General features: G+C 36.1%; 1 pseudogene; it reads left to right on the top strand.

Moving 5' to 3' along the window:
* The window catches only part of LOC136830918 (chromatin-remodeling ATPase INO80-like), a 220,952-nt pseudogene that overhangs the window by 71,070 nt on the left and 133,078 nt on the right, over window positions 1–16,804 (top strand).

Genomic DNA, 16,804 nt, shown 5'->3' on the forward strand with positions numbered 1-16,804 from the left:
AAATTGGAATTTAATGGCTGCTTCAGATTAAGACTTTTTGCTTACAGCTTTTGGACTAACTTTCCATGCTGGAATGTCTTGATACTGCATTTTCATGATCTTCTGTTCCTTCAAGGAACAATCTTCCACCTCTTCATTAATACATATTTGGAAGGGTATACTTGGATTAGGCTACATGTGTTAAATTTTTCTTACTGACATGGGGTTGGAGTTCTTCCTGATGCCTAATTGATTTGGAGATATAAGATCCTTTTTTCAAAAAGCCACATCAGACAGTAATTAACAATTTTTCCGTTAATTTGCAAATGAAGCTTGTTAGGGCTATTGGTCAGTAACTTGTCAGTTGGAAATTACCCTTTCCTGGATGGCAAATTGGAATAAGAGCATTTCCCCTAGATTTTGTTAATAATCTCCAACAAAAATGCCTTAGCGTCATCAGGTTGGTGCTTTATTATATCACAGACAATGTTATCATCTCCTCAGGTTGTTTCTTTAGTTGAAGATAAGGCATAGTGTAATTTTCTAATTGTAAAAGTGGCACTGGAATTCTTCAAAGTTATTCTCAAGCTGTAATTGAATTTTTACAGAGGCCCCTAATTGCCTGATGTTTAAAAGTGCTTTGGTGTGGAAATATATGAAAAGTGTTCCCCAAACTTAATAGCACCATCTTTGGCGTCTGTGATTAGTTGGCTGCTTATTTTAAAGGAAAGTCTTTTAATTCATTCCATTTATATAGTACATCCAGGAATCTATCTTTGCCTTTTAATAGCATTGTCATTGTTTTATAATTGATTTTGCATGTAACATGTTACAGAGCCACTATTTTCATATTTTCTGTAGCAATTCCTGGTCTCTCTCCTCAATGCCATACACTTCTTGTCCCACCATGAAGCTACTGGTCTTCCTGGTTTGCTCCTGTTTTACTACATACAATCACATCACAAAGAGAGAAGAAAGTAGTAGTAGGCTAAAAGCTCAAAAAAGATGGACTACAATGTATAGGGATTAAGAAATCCATTTGAATAACAACTTTCATTATTCTTAAATTGTACTGCCAGCTTTCTAAAATCAAACTGGCACAATTAGTAGCTACATGAATTTGGAGATAATGTAAAAAAGCATACACTTCACAAAGTAAGTTCTTATACTCACCATACTGTTCACAAATATGGGCAAGGAAGGCTATTGACTGCACCGTCTTACCAAGACCCATCTCATCAGCTAGAATTCCATTGATCCCCTGCAAAAAAAAAAAAGTATAAAATGTTATACAGCCTTCTTGTCCAGTGGGCAACATTAAATACCAAAATATGAAATTTTCATACTGATTTTTTTATAATATAGCACACAAACCATCCAAAGCTGGTTAACTGCGTACATATATGAAACTGGTCTCATAACTACCAAGGTCCTAAATGCCAAAATCTTTCTTACACCTAGAAACCTTGGAGACAGAGACTGGCCACAATGGAAATTCCTGTGAACTAATCTTGGTCTTTCACTAATCTGCTGGGCATGTGTATATGAAAAACAGTGAGTCACTCTACAAACATTCTACTTCTCAAGAGCCTGCATATTTGGACATATTTATTTACCCTAAACAATGAAGCAAAGGTCTTCAAAGAGCTCTGTACCATCAAAAACAATCCTGATCTATTTATTCCTTTTCTGAATACTGTAGTAGTCAAGAAATAGACTTGACCTCTGTCACTTCCCTTCATCAACAGAAAAGATAGAAGTTATAGAGGTTAAGGGATAGTGCCACTATGCTTTTTATTCTGTTTTAACAAATCTTGAAATATCAGGTTTATGTTACATGATACTACATGGCCTTGGGTGTAATGAGGTATACTGTATTTTAATCCTAAAATTTCTCATGCAATAATAACAAGGTAATCAGCATTATTCTACCCACACTCACATTTAAAAATCAAAGGTGTGAGTGCCAAAAGACTCTGATATCAATTCACTCTTTATATTAAAATATACATATAAATATCAAAATATATAAATGGATATGACTCATTTTAGAAACCGGCATCTTTTACCACACTATTCTTATGATTGTGAGGCTAATTTTATTGATGTAATTTGTACAATAAAGTAATAAGGAGTAGCATTCCTATTGGCTTTGAAAACAATTCCCTCATTTTTTATGGTACACATTGGAAAAAATTAATACAGTAACCTCTCAACATTTTTAATGCTTTTGAGATTGGCCTTCTGATAAATAAAATCTGATGAGCACCAAGACCATACAGTATAGCCTACACTTACAAAATCAGGATGTCCTACTTCTAAAAGAAATTTCATATAGTTACTGTGTAGACCAAAATGTACTTCGCAATTATAATTTAATTTACATGAATTACACCTCAAAACACCAACAAAAAAGACCATCATAATCATTAAAAATAGTTGGTCATTAAAGAAGCCAGGTAAGTTGATGGGTTTCTACACACGAATTATTTCTATGCAAATCTGACCTTTTTACTTTGAATTCTCTAAACCTAGCAACTGAACCAGGACAGAATCCAAGCACTGTGCTTTAGTCATAATCCCCCCCTACTTAAATTCAGTAGTTGGATCCTCCTGTTAGGGGATTAGTCTGAAACAGGGCATTAAAGGGACTCAGCTAGCTCAGCCTATGTAATGTAAAGGCAATGGTTTGTTGTCACCTGTGGGAGAGGTGAGTGGAAGCCAAAAAACTCACTGAAACTGCAAGGCCATTCACTCTTCTATTGTTTCTGATGTGAAACAGAAGTAGAAGCCCCACCCAAATATCCCCCAGGCAAAATTTGTCCCACCATGACTACTGGACCCCTGACAAACCATCCAAACCAGACAAAAAAAGTGGAATGATACCTCCACATTCTTGGCCACAGAACAGTTATCAATTCCATGCTGTCTGAATCCCAAAGAAGCAGAAGCTGCTCAGACCCCATGGGGTTTTACCCTTAAGTGGGCCAATTTCTCCTGTCAAAAATCAAAAGAAACCCCTCATAATGATCTGCCTATGCCAGAAGGATACCTTGTTCATGGAGGCTCGAGACTTCCTAACTCTTATGCTTATAAATAGTCAAAATATACATACCAATTAAGTGGTTTGAATGTAAACTATTCAAGAGATGTTCAGGTTCCATTTGACCAAATTACTAGTCATTAAGAACACAGTGAAAGAATAATGATAAAGACAATACAAGACGGAAGACAAACCCATGCTAAGCAGGGCCCACGACTCAGATGAAGGATAAAAACTCAATGTTGAGTATTATGGAAACATTACATCCCTGTACAACATAATACAGAGCTCAGAGTTGGGAGCCAGCTATTAAGCAACACACATGATCAAGCAGAAATATGTTAAGCATCGGAGACAGCAGCTGCATTTTAATAAAAAAAAAAATTATAAAAGGAAATAAGCAAATGAAAAAAGTAAGGAAAGACTCAGACTACCCAATTAAAATTATTTACTCTGCAATTACAAAAGATACTTTAACCAGACCACAAGCTAAAAGTCTCAACGCCCAAAGGAATGGCAGACTCTGCAATTATGATAACCCCTTACACATGCAAATGATTAACATGATACCACCCATTTGCTGTCATACAGCTGGCACTATGAGGACTGTTACAGTATATTGTATGTGAATAATCAACAATGCCATTACTAATAAAAATGAAATTTATGTCAAACAAACCATTTTTTATGCAAAAACCTATGGTCTGGGAAATACTATAAGCACTAAACCACATGAAACAGTTAAAAATCCATTTTTTTATATTTTTTGGCCAATAAATAATTATTTACTCTAAACGCCTAAAAACCAAAAAAAATTATCTTCTACTGGCTGCAACACAATACATGAAATAACAGTTTTTAAATACATTACTGTGTTATTTTACAAAGCCATTAAACAGTGTAAAATTCTACACAGTCTCATGAATTTCTATCTTACTATCAAGTTGAAAACTGCTTAAGAACAACAATAGATTAGATAACTTACAAAATAATACAGATTAGCCAGCCAGTTCATTCCCTTCATTTGGTAGCTCTTCAGAATTCCCTTGAATATGCGAGGCTGGGGATGTTCTTTAGCTTCTCTAGCACCACCCAAGCATATACCTTCACTCTGTTCACCTGAAAACTGGTTTAACCTTGCCTGCTGATTGGAATATGCTTCTTGAGCAGTCTTCAAAGCCTGGGCTTTCATAGCCTCACTGAAATATGAAATGATATACTACAGAACTAGGACAAAACTATAACATTCCTTACAACCTAATAAAAAACCATTATCATCATAATAAGTAATTTAACATGTGAACACAAGGTCCCAATTCTAAGCTAAAAGTTGTTACCGTATACTGATTAGACTAATGGCCACAACCGCATAAAAATAGTCATGTTATGCATATGGCAAACAAATGTATTTTCAAATTTTGAAAAAGGAACTGAAAACCTTGAAACAGATACTCTGTCAGAATATGTATGGATTCTTCTATTCTTATAACTAATAACAGAAAGGGACACAGTTTTTCTCGAGTCTTTGAGAATGTGATTCATACTAAAATGTATGAATAACAAAATTTAATGAAAGGAAAATCAACCTAATTTAGATCTGTATGTGATATTTCCAAAAAGAATTCAAACATATGCACAAACCATTACACCATGAATTTTTAACCCACATTTGAGATAAATGTTAAAACTATTACCACTGTTGAATGATGAATCTTATTATTCTCACATCCTTCATTAATTTTATTTCATACCCAATTGCCAAATGGACTCAAAAATTTTAGAATTTCAAATTAATTCCTACACTTACAATCTAAACTTTACTCACACCTTTACACTTTCCACTGGACTCCTAAAAGAAGTCATTATACTTTCAATGCAATACAAATTCCACCTACTCAGAGAAGCAAAAATTTCCAAACTGATAATAAGCACCGAAAAACTCCTGCCATTCTCGGTAATTTCTAAAGGATTAGCTCTATGAGATGTGATCTTAATCACTGCCATCTTTCCCTGAGATGTGACCTTAATCATTGCCATCTTTCCCTGAGATGTGACCTTAATCATTACAATCTTTCCCTATGCAAAAACCTATAAGAATAACAAAATTCAAATAAAAATGACTTACCAATCATAATCATCAGCTGAGGAAGAAGGCATGGGACCATCATCTTCTAACTGCTTCAGAATATTATTTGTATCCTCATCATCTAGTGAGGAAGATCCCATTTTGTTCTTCATAAAATGTGCATAAAGCTCAGGTAAGGTTATCAAGAAATTAACTTTACGTTGCTGTCTCTTCACCTGAAATATACCATGAGAAAGTTTTACAATTTAAAGAGTGAACCACACATCACAAACAACAGACTACTACCAAAAGCTTACAATGAATAACAATTGTCAACTAAAAAACATAAAAAATGTGAGCTTCTATATCAGGAATGATAAAACCTTTCACAAACTCAACAGTACAGCAAGAGATATTTGGCAGAGTAGGGCAAAACAGCTATTAAAAAATGCTCATAGTAGTATGAGTCTCGAAATGAAGAAAAAATCCTCAATTATCTATGGGTACATATATATTTAAAAATGAATCTCTATGGAGAACGTTTGGGAATCTGTTCGATTCACCTTTTGAAAAAGGGAATTGAACAGATTCCCGAAAGCTCTCTGTAGAGATTTACTTTTAAATATATGTACCCAAACCAGCTATTGCTAATAAGACATTATACCTGCTTATATTTCTTCATATCACAATTCTGATTTCTGAATATTTCAGAATCTGGAAATTGAACTCTTTTATGATATAGCACTCTTTCATGAATCTGTCACCAAACAGCATTGTAAAAAAAGTGAATGTCAGCATAACATACATATCACTACAGATTCAAATTCCAAAACACTCAAGTGTGTAAATTAATAACAGAAAGTCTACCATTCAGCAATTTGTATGACATCCACACAGTTTTAATAAAAAGCTAAGTTTTAATTAAAAAAAAAAAGTTGATGGTGTTTGTTTCAAAACCTGAAAACATCTATATAAAATGCAGATTAAAAAAAATAAGACCGCCACTTGCCTCCAAAATTTCCTTATCCATTTTCCTCTGTTCTTCAGCTTCCCTTTCTGCTCTTCGATTCTGCTCCTTCAGAATTCTGTCAAACTTTTTCCACTCTGCCTGCATTGTTCTTGTAAGACGTTTCAGCATCCACACTTTATCCTTGACACTTTTCTGACTCTGAAATTTATTTTAAGAAATAAATAAAAAAAATGGACTACTGTCACCTCCAAATGCAGGTGCTTGTTGGCCTCCAATTTGTTAAAAATATAACCAAACTCTTTAGTCCAATTACAGTTCAGTAACAATTCAAATTTGGGAGTTCAACCTAATCAAACCAATAATCATAAGTAAGATACTTTTTAAAATGTAAAAAACCTTACAGGAGTAAGGAATTACAGTACATATGTCAACCACAAGGATTTCAAGTCCTAAAACTACATTTTCCAATACTGTACCTGTAAGGCTTTTTGTCGACAAACACGCATACATCCAGTTGCTATTCTTTTACAGTTTTGAAGAACTTCCTTCCTTAATGAAGCTTTTGACTTCTGGCACCTACCCACTTCCTTTTTAGCCATTAAAACCCAAAGCTTATGTCGCCGCATAGCAAGTGCCTGAAAGTGCAGATAAATGGATACAACAATGAATGAAAATGAAAGATACAATGATTATGTGCTGAAGCAGAGAGCTGAAAATTCATTTTTATTTCATAATACTTTTTATTACCATCTCTCTGTTATATAATTTAACGAGTATCTGCATTCTAAATTTTCTGCGTAAACTTCAAAACATACAGAAAACAAAGACAAACCTGAGCATCTAATTTCTTGGGTTTTTTATCCTTTTTGCTACCACGACTTCGTCCCTTCAGTGGAATGGTCAGATCATCAGAAGCATCATCAGGGAAACTATGTAAACTGTCCTCATTCTGTGCCAAAGGACTCTGCAAGTAAACAACCAGCAATTAATCAGTAAAGTCACAAAAGAAAGAAACCTTTGATTACCTAAGCTTTAATGGAGACAGGCGAGTCATTTAACCAGCCATGCTGATCAAAATTGCATCATGAGCCTCATACTAGAAACAAGGTATTCAAACAGAAATAAAAGTTCCTCGTTGGACAGGTTGATATCCTACTCGGCCATCACTCTACTGGCCTGCGTTTGACTCTCCGGCTGGCCAATGAAGAATTACAGGAATTTATTTCTGGTGACAGAAATTCGTTTCTCGCTATAATGTGGTTCAGATTCCACAATAAGCTGTAGGTCCCGTTGCTAAGTAACCAATTGGTTCTTAGCCACGTAAAATAAGTCTAATCCTTCGGGCCAGCCTAGGAGAGCTGTTAATCAGCTCACTGGTCTGCATAAAATCCAAGGCATACTTAACTTTAAACAGAAATAAAATGGTACTGTACCTTAAGAGGCGAACATAAACTCAAAATTGGGAAGAGGCAGGTTGCAAGTGTTTTGAAACCTGAAAATTATCACAAGTTTACAACCACACAGGCTATGCAGTTCAGCTTTTCTTCAGCCTTTGTATTCCTCTAGCATGGATTTATAATTTTTTGCTGACAGACAGCTCCCAAGCTACCTAGCCTTCCTCAAAAGTGACTGGCATTTGTAGCAGAATTATTGTGAAAATGCTATGTGTGTGTGTAGTGATTTCACCAGACCATAGTAATTTCATCAGATACTCAGACCAATCACTTGTTTACAGGCCATTCAACTTCCCATGGTCTGACTAACATTGCTAATTGGAATATAACTGTTGATGTGAGGAATGTTGATTAAATACTAAACACATTCTATTTTGGCCCTCCTGGCTAAAACATATTTCTTTTGTAAAAACATAATAGAAATTTTCATAAAAACATGCTATTTGAAATAACTTAGATCTGGGGCTGAAGAATTAACAAATCACCCAAAACATTTTAGTTCCTGTAAAGAAAATAGCAGCAGGCAGGAATGTGCATGTGTTAGTCTGCAAATGTGCCTAGATCCTGTGAATGCTCAGCAGCTGCTTTTCTTGTGCTGTGAGCAATTACCAGCAAGAAAGTGGAGTCGGCAAGTGGGAACTACCTACTGAAGCAGTGGGGTTACTGGAAAAATAATTAACAAAAATACATACGTTGCACAACAAACCCACTTCTTATCATGGCCAAAATCACAATTTATGTTGGATGAAGTGAGATGTAAAAACTCCAGACTGGCTCAATGACCACTAGGAATCCATCTTATACAGCTTCAGGGATTGAATGAGTAGTGAGTCCAAGGTTCTAAGAGTGAACTGAGAGTCACTTCTGGCAAAAAGAGACAGTGAATCAAGTCTCTACAAGATTTGTAACAGCATACACCTCAATACTCTGAACATCATCTGTTTCTCGCGTGTCTGATGAAGAGAAAGAATTAAGAGTCCCACAATATATTATATGATATTCCTTGGAGAGAGAAAAGCAGCAGGAGACAGCACTTACTCATTTTGTTTAACAAAGTGGTAGAAAACTCCAAAAGTCTATGACTAGAATGATGAGCATCTTTAAAAGACAGGGAGCAGTCACTGGAGTACTGAACCAAAGACATAACCATGGGCCTGACCCACTACGAGAGCACTTATAGGACTTTTCAATCATGAGCATTGAAGTCCACCTATGAGTTACTGGAGCCCCATGAAAACAATTTGATTTCTAAGAACTTCTCAGATCACTATGGCCTTGGAGCAATCCTAGTCACAGCCATGAAACCTAATACGATCCCTGCTATGCTCATGTCTCTGATAGCTAGCAGGACAGGGACTTCAGCCTCATTGTAGCTGGTAGGATAGGCACACTAGAGCAAAAGTCTATGTGTAGGGAAAAGACTTTCCTCAAGACAAGACATAAAAAGCCCTCGAGTTGACACTCCAGGAACAAGAGCTGTGGTAGCAGGACTGGTGGTGGAGGCACAGCATCTGATGGGGACAAAGAGTTTGTCTCCTCAACAGCACGGCGGTGGAGGCAGAGCATCAGATGGAGGCAAAGAGGTTGTCTCCTTAACAGCATAAGTTCAAAGAGTGGGTGAGAACTCTTCCAAAATGTCATTTCCTGTGATATAAAGAGCCAATGGTCTACCTTAACTGTCCTTGAATAGCAACCCACCTGTCAGAAAATACCTGTCATTGTAGTTTAGCAAGGATGGTAGCGTCCGTAGCTAGCTATGCTAACTCACTGCTATTGGTTGGAGGAGCTGGCAAAGCCAGAAGCTTGTAGGAACCAACTGAAGAGGTAAACAGGTATGAATGGATAGATGGAATATCCTGTCTGACAGTTAGGAGCCACATGGAAAAATGAAAGTGTTCTGGGCAGTTACCCTGACCAGCAGAAGAACCATTAAAACCAGTTGGGGCAGCAAAGTGAGAAGGGCAAACCATATCCTTCTTCTTTTTCTTCACAGCAGGATGATGATCCCATGACCTCACTGGGAGGAGGAGGCATAGCATACCGGTGCCATTGCACAAGAAATTTGCTCCTTGACTGATGGCACTGGAGAGGGAGCTTCACAACATCCCCAGGAATGGTGAAAACTGAAAAAGCATTAACAGGTGGCTTTGGTGTTTGACAATTATAAGATCTCTTCAGAGTGAAGCAAACCAACTAATCCACAAACCAGCCATGTACATCTCAGCTGTAAACAAAGAGTAAGATGAAAACAAGAAATGCAGAGCCTTGTCTAGTGAAGACAAGGAAAAGCTTTAGGCAAACTTTGGCAAGTACACAGATGCTTGACAGAGTACTAAAAAAGTAAAAAACAAACAAGTTACCTATACAGCTGTAGGGACTAACCCACCAAAAGCACTGACTGCCCTTACAAAGCAAAGCTCAGTGGTGTAAGAAAAATTATATGTTCAATGCAAAATTCACAATTATCCATAGAGATGGGCAGGCATCTGATGGCACAAACCACTAAGGGAAGTGATGTCTCAACGTCATGGCATGGCAACTATATTTCACATGAAATGAGGAAAAACATCCATGACTTGTGCCCTTTTTTTTTTATTTTCTCTTTGCATATTCCTATCTCCTATTCTATTCAATCATACATAGTCCCCATTCTTATGTCATCATTACAATAATTATCTTTCCTACTGATTTTTACAAACTGTGTCTCCACAAGACACCCTATGTTCTCTTGGATGACAAGTCCCCAAACTCCTTGTTTATTTCCAAGAATGCATTCCAATACAAAGGAGTCTTCACAGCTCTTACCCTTAGCTCCCCTTTTTGCTGGATACAAAAGTAGTCTGCTTCTTTGTCTCTAGATGCTATGTCCTTATGAAAGTGATGGATATCCTTAAGACCATCAATAGTCTTTGAAGGGAGCCATTGATTGTATGTTAGTTTTATAAGTTAGTCATTATTTTATTTTCTGCATTGATGAAGTGTATGGGTATTGCAGAATGTATAAAAAGAAGGCACATGTTTAATTTTATAAGATGTTTTTATAGCATAGCATTTCCTTATGTTTAAAGAGCATGTTATTGTTGTGACATCATAGGAAGTGACGCCACAGGGACGAAAATGGCAGGAGGGAGAAAATGTAAACAAACAATGAGCTGAGTGTCAAAAATATGAAAAAGAGGTAGAGAGCTCTTCAAGGTTAGATCGCATGTGGATTGGGTTGTAAGTCTGTTTGTGGTTTTGCTGTCGAATGGCTGGATTGCATAGAGTAAAAGAACAACGTGAACAGGTGAGTGGATCACATAATTGAATAATTTAAGGATAGGTTAAGCTAGAGAAAATTTCAAGTGGTAGCAGAGCGTGGTTCGTTAAAAAATGGACGGATCTGATGGTAAACTTGGGAGATGAAATGGAGAGAGACTGTCCAGAGATTTAGCGGGCAACAGGGCGATTATAAGGATGGAGAGGACAAGCCGAAGATTGGCTTGGTGGAGGAGGAAGAGTGAAATATCCGAGATGAGATGATGAGCTTAAAGGAAAGCTTTAGAAGTAACAGAAAGGAATAGATAGAGATGAACTTAAGGATAGCGAGGGTTCAAAGATGTAATCCTGTCCAAACTAGATGAAGTGGTATCTAAAAGATCGTTAAAGGCATATCGTGGGTCAGGGATTAATTTTGAGACGGTGTTCAAACTTCTACAGGTGTTACCTCTAGTTTGACCAAAGATGCATACAAAATTTCAGGTGAATTGGATGAAACTTTTTTAACGTAATATTTTCTTTTAAACATAACATTTTTTTGTTTTTAAAAGCACATCTCCTTCATTATTTATCATTCACCCTAAAAACAAAAGGTATAGCAGAAAGTTTAGTTCCTATCAAAAAAACGGCAAACTCAAAAATCTAATATGCTGATGTATGCTATTTTAAAAAATATTTTAAAAAGTGCAATAAAAAATACCATAAAATATATATTAAATCTTAGTAAAAAAATTTTTAGAAAAAAGAAAAATAAATTTGCCGATGTGTTCTCTCACTATCTTTGTTCAAGTTGCTTTTTAGATTTTTTAAAATCCATTCATAAATATATGGAGTTTTTTGGAATTTGAATGTAGAAAAAGTAAGTTTTGAAAAATGCAGTTCAAAAGTTTTGCTAACCATTTATTTTGCTTTAGAAGCATATAAAGTTTCTTGGAAAAGCCTACATGGCACTTGTTCCCCTCTTTTATAAGAGACATATTCTTCCCTCTAAAAACACTTATCACTTAAAGAAAATAGTTTATCATATATTATTTTTGGGGATAATCACAGAATGCCACTCGACTCTTGTGCTGCCAGGTTTAGGAGGTTAATGAGCCCATCCTTCATATCCTCCTTTTTGATGTTCTTTGCTTTTTGTGAATGCATACAGACATTCGTTTCCTGGTCTTCTCTTTCATCTGAAGGCCTTTCAGGCTTTCCTGTCATTTTCTCATAATAGGCAGCAATGAACTTGCTGCATAGCTGGTTCCAATCTTTATGACATCTATCACTCAGGTCCTCAAGCTTCAAACATAACTTTGTTTGTTGTTGTTACTTCTTTTTCAAGGCCATAAGATGAAGACAATCCTCTTCCAGTTTATGCATTCTTCCTTGAGCACTGGATATGGAGTGCCACCAGGACCAGTGCCCTCATTCAAACTGGCTCCTTTATGTCGAATCCCCTTCACCAGGTATATGGCCTGTCAGTGATCGCCACAATGAGCACCAGCTGATATCATGTCTCCAGAAACTACGTCACTCAGCAATTACATCTCGAAAATGCTGATTCTCTTCCTCCTCCCTCTCCTCATCACAGATAACTTCAAAACAAAATTAAGTCAATTACCATCATCATCATCATCTTGATATAATATTTTTCAAGGGAATAATAGATTTCACTCAGAACGGGCCTAATATTCTTGAGCACTGATTGGTGGCAACTTGTGAAGCCATAACCAGTGCCTGTCTATACTTTTAGCTTCAAGATAAGTTTTGACCTTTATATGCTTGAATCCCTTCAACAACAAAACTTCTTTTCTGATGTTATTCCCGTATAGTATAATACACAATTGGCGTCCAAAAGCACCAGCAGTTGCAATGGATTGAAAATAACAAATACGATTACAATCAGAAATATAAGAATTCTCTCTCCTCCTCCCTCGCGTTATCCTCATCCTGGAGATAATCTCTAAACAAGGAAAACATATTATCACATGTCTGAAATAATATTTTGAAAAATAAAATACCTGAAGAATGAATGCAAAATGAAATAGTAAAACCAGTAACAGACCTTTAATTCTCTACACTGGGTGTGGCAACTCTTTAAACCGTAGTCATAACACACCAGTTCGATATTATCTTCAAGATGTTTTGATAATGGCAGGACCCCAGATCTGTGGAAATATGCTACTAAACTTTCTGAACCGGGCATGCTGGTAATATCACCAAATTGACGTCTAAAAAGTCTGGAAAAGTTGCAATGGATTGAAAATGAAAACTATTTTAAAACAGAAAGAATCTGGACAACCGGTAGAGATTTTATAATTAGGTATCAGGAAAAAGAAGTCAGAGTGTAGTAGGCACTAATGAAAAGAATACGCAATGAAAAGAAATAAAATACTTACTAGAACAATGCAAATCTCACAGAAGAGTCAAACAAATGGTATTAGCAGCTTGTGGTCGAAAAAGTTGGAATATAAAACTTGTGTCACAAATAATGAAAGAATATTTGAGGATTAAACCGAGAAAGGGAATGGTTAGGATCAGAAGGTTGTCTTTTGGGCAATGGAAAAACCAAGATCTGTGGAAATATGAATCGAGGTGGAAGAAATCCTTTAAATAGAGAGGAAAGTAACACTGTGTGCTATATCACTAAATCAGAATGGCATTGGGCCAGAGATTTAATTTCAGAGAAACTGGACAAGAAAAATGAAAAACTTTATATAAAACAGTTAGCAGAAGTAGAAGAATCTTGGGAAGAGGTTGATGCAATTTTAATTACAGGAAAAGGCAGACAGAGTGTAGTAGTGACTAGCAAAAGGAAGAACTGATGAATGATAAAGAAAAGAATAAGGTTTCGGTCAGAACAATCAATCTCACAGAAGATCAAAACAATGGTAGTAATGGAAATACGGTATAATATTGAAAAACAAAAGTTTTTATTTAGAAGACAGAAATTTTGACTAGGGTGATTTTGTAAACCAAAGATATCGGTTGTCGAGGCAGAGTAAAAGAAAAACAGAGAAGGAAAGTAACACTGTGTAAAATGAATGGCATGACCATAAATTTAAAAGAAGAATTGTGTTAAAATAGAAAAAGCTTATATAGGAAAAGAAATGAAGAAGTAAAGATTCTGATGCATTTTAGACACAGGACAGGGCCATTTGTGGGGAATTGTGACCAATTTTGAGGAGGAAGGTAGAGAACCGAAGAATTATTATTGGAGGGTCAGACAAGTCGAAAGAGCCTGGAATACTGTGATATTAAAAACAAAAAGTTTTACAATGACAGAAATTTGCAGGTGATACAATTTAGGCCACGGAAATGGGATGACCATAAATTTAAAAGAGATAAAATATTAGGAAATACTAACAGAAGACAGACACAGTGGGAGTGAAGAAGAATTTTATTGGAGGGGTAGAAGGAAAAGCCTATGAAATAAAAGGTAGTTACATCTACAATTGACTTAATGAAGCTAACAGAAGAAGCACAGGGAGGACGGTGTGAAAGTATGACTTAAAAGGTATAAAGATATAAAGAAACAGCTAAACCAGAGAGTGGGATTTTCTTGGGTAAGACATTCAATGAAGTTGTAGCAATGGATGTGGGAGAGATAGAAAGAGGTTCTTGGTAATGTATTAGATATGGCAACAAGGTATTGTCAGGCTTTTTGGATAAAAGACAAAAACCAGAAACTATTATAAAGACTCTTTTTGACGGGTGGTTTGCGATATTTGGGGCACCTTCTAAAATGTTATCAGACAACGGGGAGAATTTCAAAATGAAAAAGTAAGGAGGATGGCAGAAAGATGGAATATTAAAGTAGTAGCCACAGCATCAGAATCTCCATGGAGCAATGGATTGTGTGAAAAGACAGTAGGCATAATCAAAGAAAGCTTAAGAAGATGAAAGATGATGAGGAAATGGATGGTCCATAGCATTAAGATGGGTAGTGAGTGCCAGGAACTGCTTAATAAATAATGGTGGTTTCTCCCTAACCAATTAGTATTTGGGAAAAATCCTTCCTTGCCTAATTTAATGGGAGAAGAAAGTTCAAGTCCTGCAAGCAGAGAAAGGTATGGAAGAAAGCATAGTAAGGGATACACTGAATGCAATGCATAAGGCCAGAAAGTGTTTATCAAAAATGAGTCTTGTAGTAAAATAAGAATTGCTCTAAACAAAATGTCAGAGAACATAAATTTGAAGAAGCAGTAGTGGGAGACGAAGTATTCTATAAGAGAGAAAATGAAAATGAATGGAGAGGACCTGCTCAGGTAGTGGGAGTATCAGGTAAAACAGTAGTGGTTAAACATGGGGGATTCTCTAAGAGAAGTAGCGAGAATACATGTTACTAGGATTCAAAGACTATCACCAGAAAAGGAGAAGATACTTAAAAGTAGACAAAACACACACTGTGAAAGATGAATCCTTGCATCAAAGGAAGGGAATATAGATGAGCAGGAAGGAAAGATGATAATTGGCTGGAGAAGGAATGCTGATGTAGAAGAGACTATAGAAAGAGATTTGGCAGAGGAAACACTGGAAGATGAAGGGGAAAGTGAGGTAACAGAAGAAAGTGAGTTAATAGAAGAGATACCCAAATTCAGAAAGGGAAATAGAGTTAGAGCTATAAACAAAAATACAGGACAAGTAGAAGAGTGGACGATATTGAGCCTTGCAGGAAAAGATCAAGCAAATCTTGGGCTGATTCGTACAATGTAGAAGACTCACAGTCAGGTGACAAGGGATGGGTTGACTTAAGAGATTATAGTCATGTAGAAAAAATTGAAGATGAAGAAGAGGTTTTGCTAGGATTGAAAATAGAAATGTAATTGAAGCTAAAGAAAAAGAACTACAAAGTTGGAGAGAAAACAAGGTATATGAGGAGGTAAATGACATTGGACAAAAAGCTATATCTACAAGATGGATAGTAACTGAAAAGGTAAAAGGTGGGGAAAGGATATGTAAAGCAAGATTGGTAGCTAGAGGTTTTGAAGAAGAAATGGCTGAATGGGAAAAGATGCTCCTACATGCAATGCAGAAATTTAAAATTTTGTTTGACAGTAATAAAACTGAAAGATTGGAATTGTTATACGTTAGATGTAAAAACTGCATATCTACAGGGTGATGAAATACAACGAGAGGTATATTTAAACCACCTAGTGAAGATGGTTGGAGTGGATTATGGAAATTGAAGAAAACTGTTTATGGGCTCAAGGATGCAGCAAAGGCATGGTATTGTAAGGTGGTAAAACTGGTGGAGGAGCTTAAAGGTGAGAGGAGTAGATTAGAACCTAATATATTCTTTGGAAAAAAGACAATAAATTGAATGGTATTTTATGTACACATGTAGATGATTTTTGCTATGGAGGAACTGGTGGATTTTTAAAGGAAACAATTGGGAAATTGAAAGGGAAATTAAAGTAGGAGAACAAGAAAGTAAAAGTTTTAAGTATATAGGAGTAATAGTAGAGCATAAGGAAAATGGAATTTGTCTTAATCAGTGGCAGTATATAAATTCTATAAGAGAAACCAGAAGTCAGAAGATTTACAGGTAATAGAGTATTAGGACAAAAGGAGTTAACAGAATATGACTTCTGCAGTAGACAAAGAACTTGGGTATCGCTACATACTGTGCCAGAAATATCATAACATGTTAGTGAATTAAGAAAGCTTTAAAGAAAACGACTCAAGATATGATAGAAAGCTGATTAAGATAGAGAAAAACTAAGGACATAATGGGAGAAGTGATAATAAGGAATTAGAAGAAGAAAAGATTTATTGGAAGCCTATGAGATGCTTCCATTCGGGAATACTGAAGATGGTCATTGCACTCAATTAGGTTATGTGATATCATTGACAGATGGTAAGAGAAGTTCTACATGGTGGAAACTAGAAAATCAGAAGAGTAGCAAAGTCTACCATTGAAGCAGAAGCTCTGAGTGTTGGGGAGGCCATAGAGTAATTATATATTTCAAACATTTGTGGAAGAGATATAGGAGTGAGAAAATTAGAAGCACTGGTGAAAACTTAGCAAAACCCTAATGACTGCAATA

The sequence above is a fragment of the Macrobrachium rosenbergii genome, chromosome 47 (assembly GCF_040412425.1).
Source record: "Macrobrachium rosenbergii isolate ZJJX-2024 chromosome 47, ASM4041242v1, whole genome shotgun sequence".
Taxonomy (NCBI): domain Eukaryota; kingdom Metazoa; phylum Arthropoda; class Malacostraca; order Decapoda; family Palaemonidae; genus Macrobrachium; species Macrobrachium rosenbergii.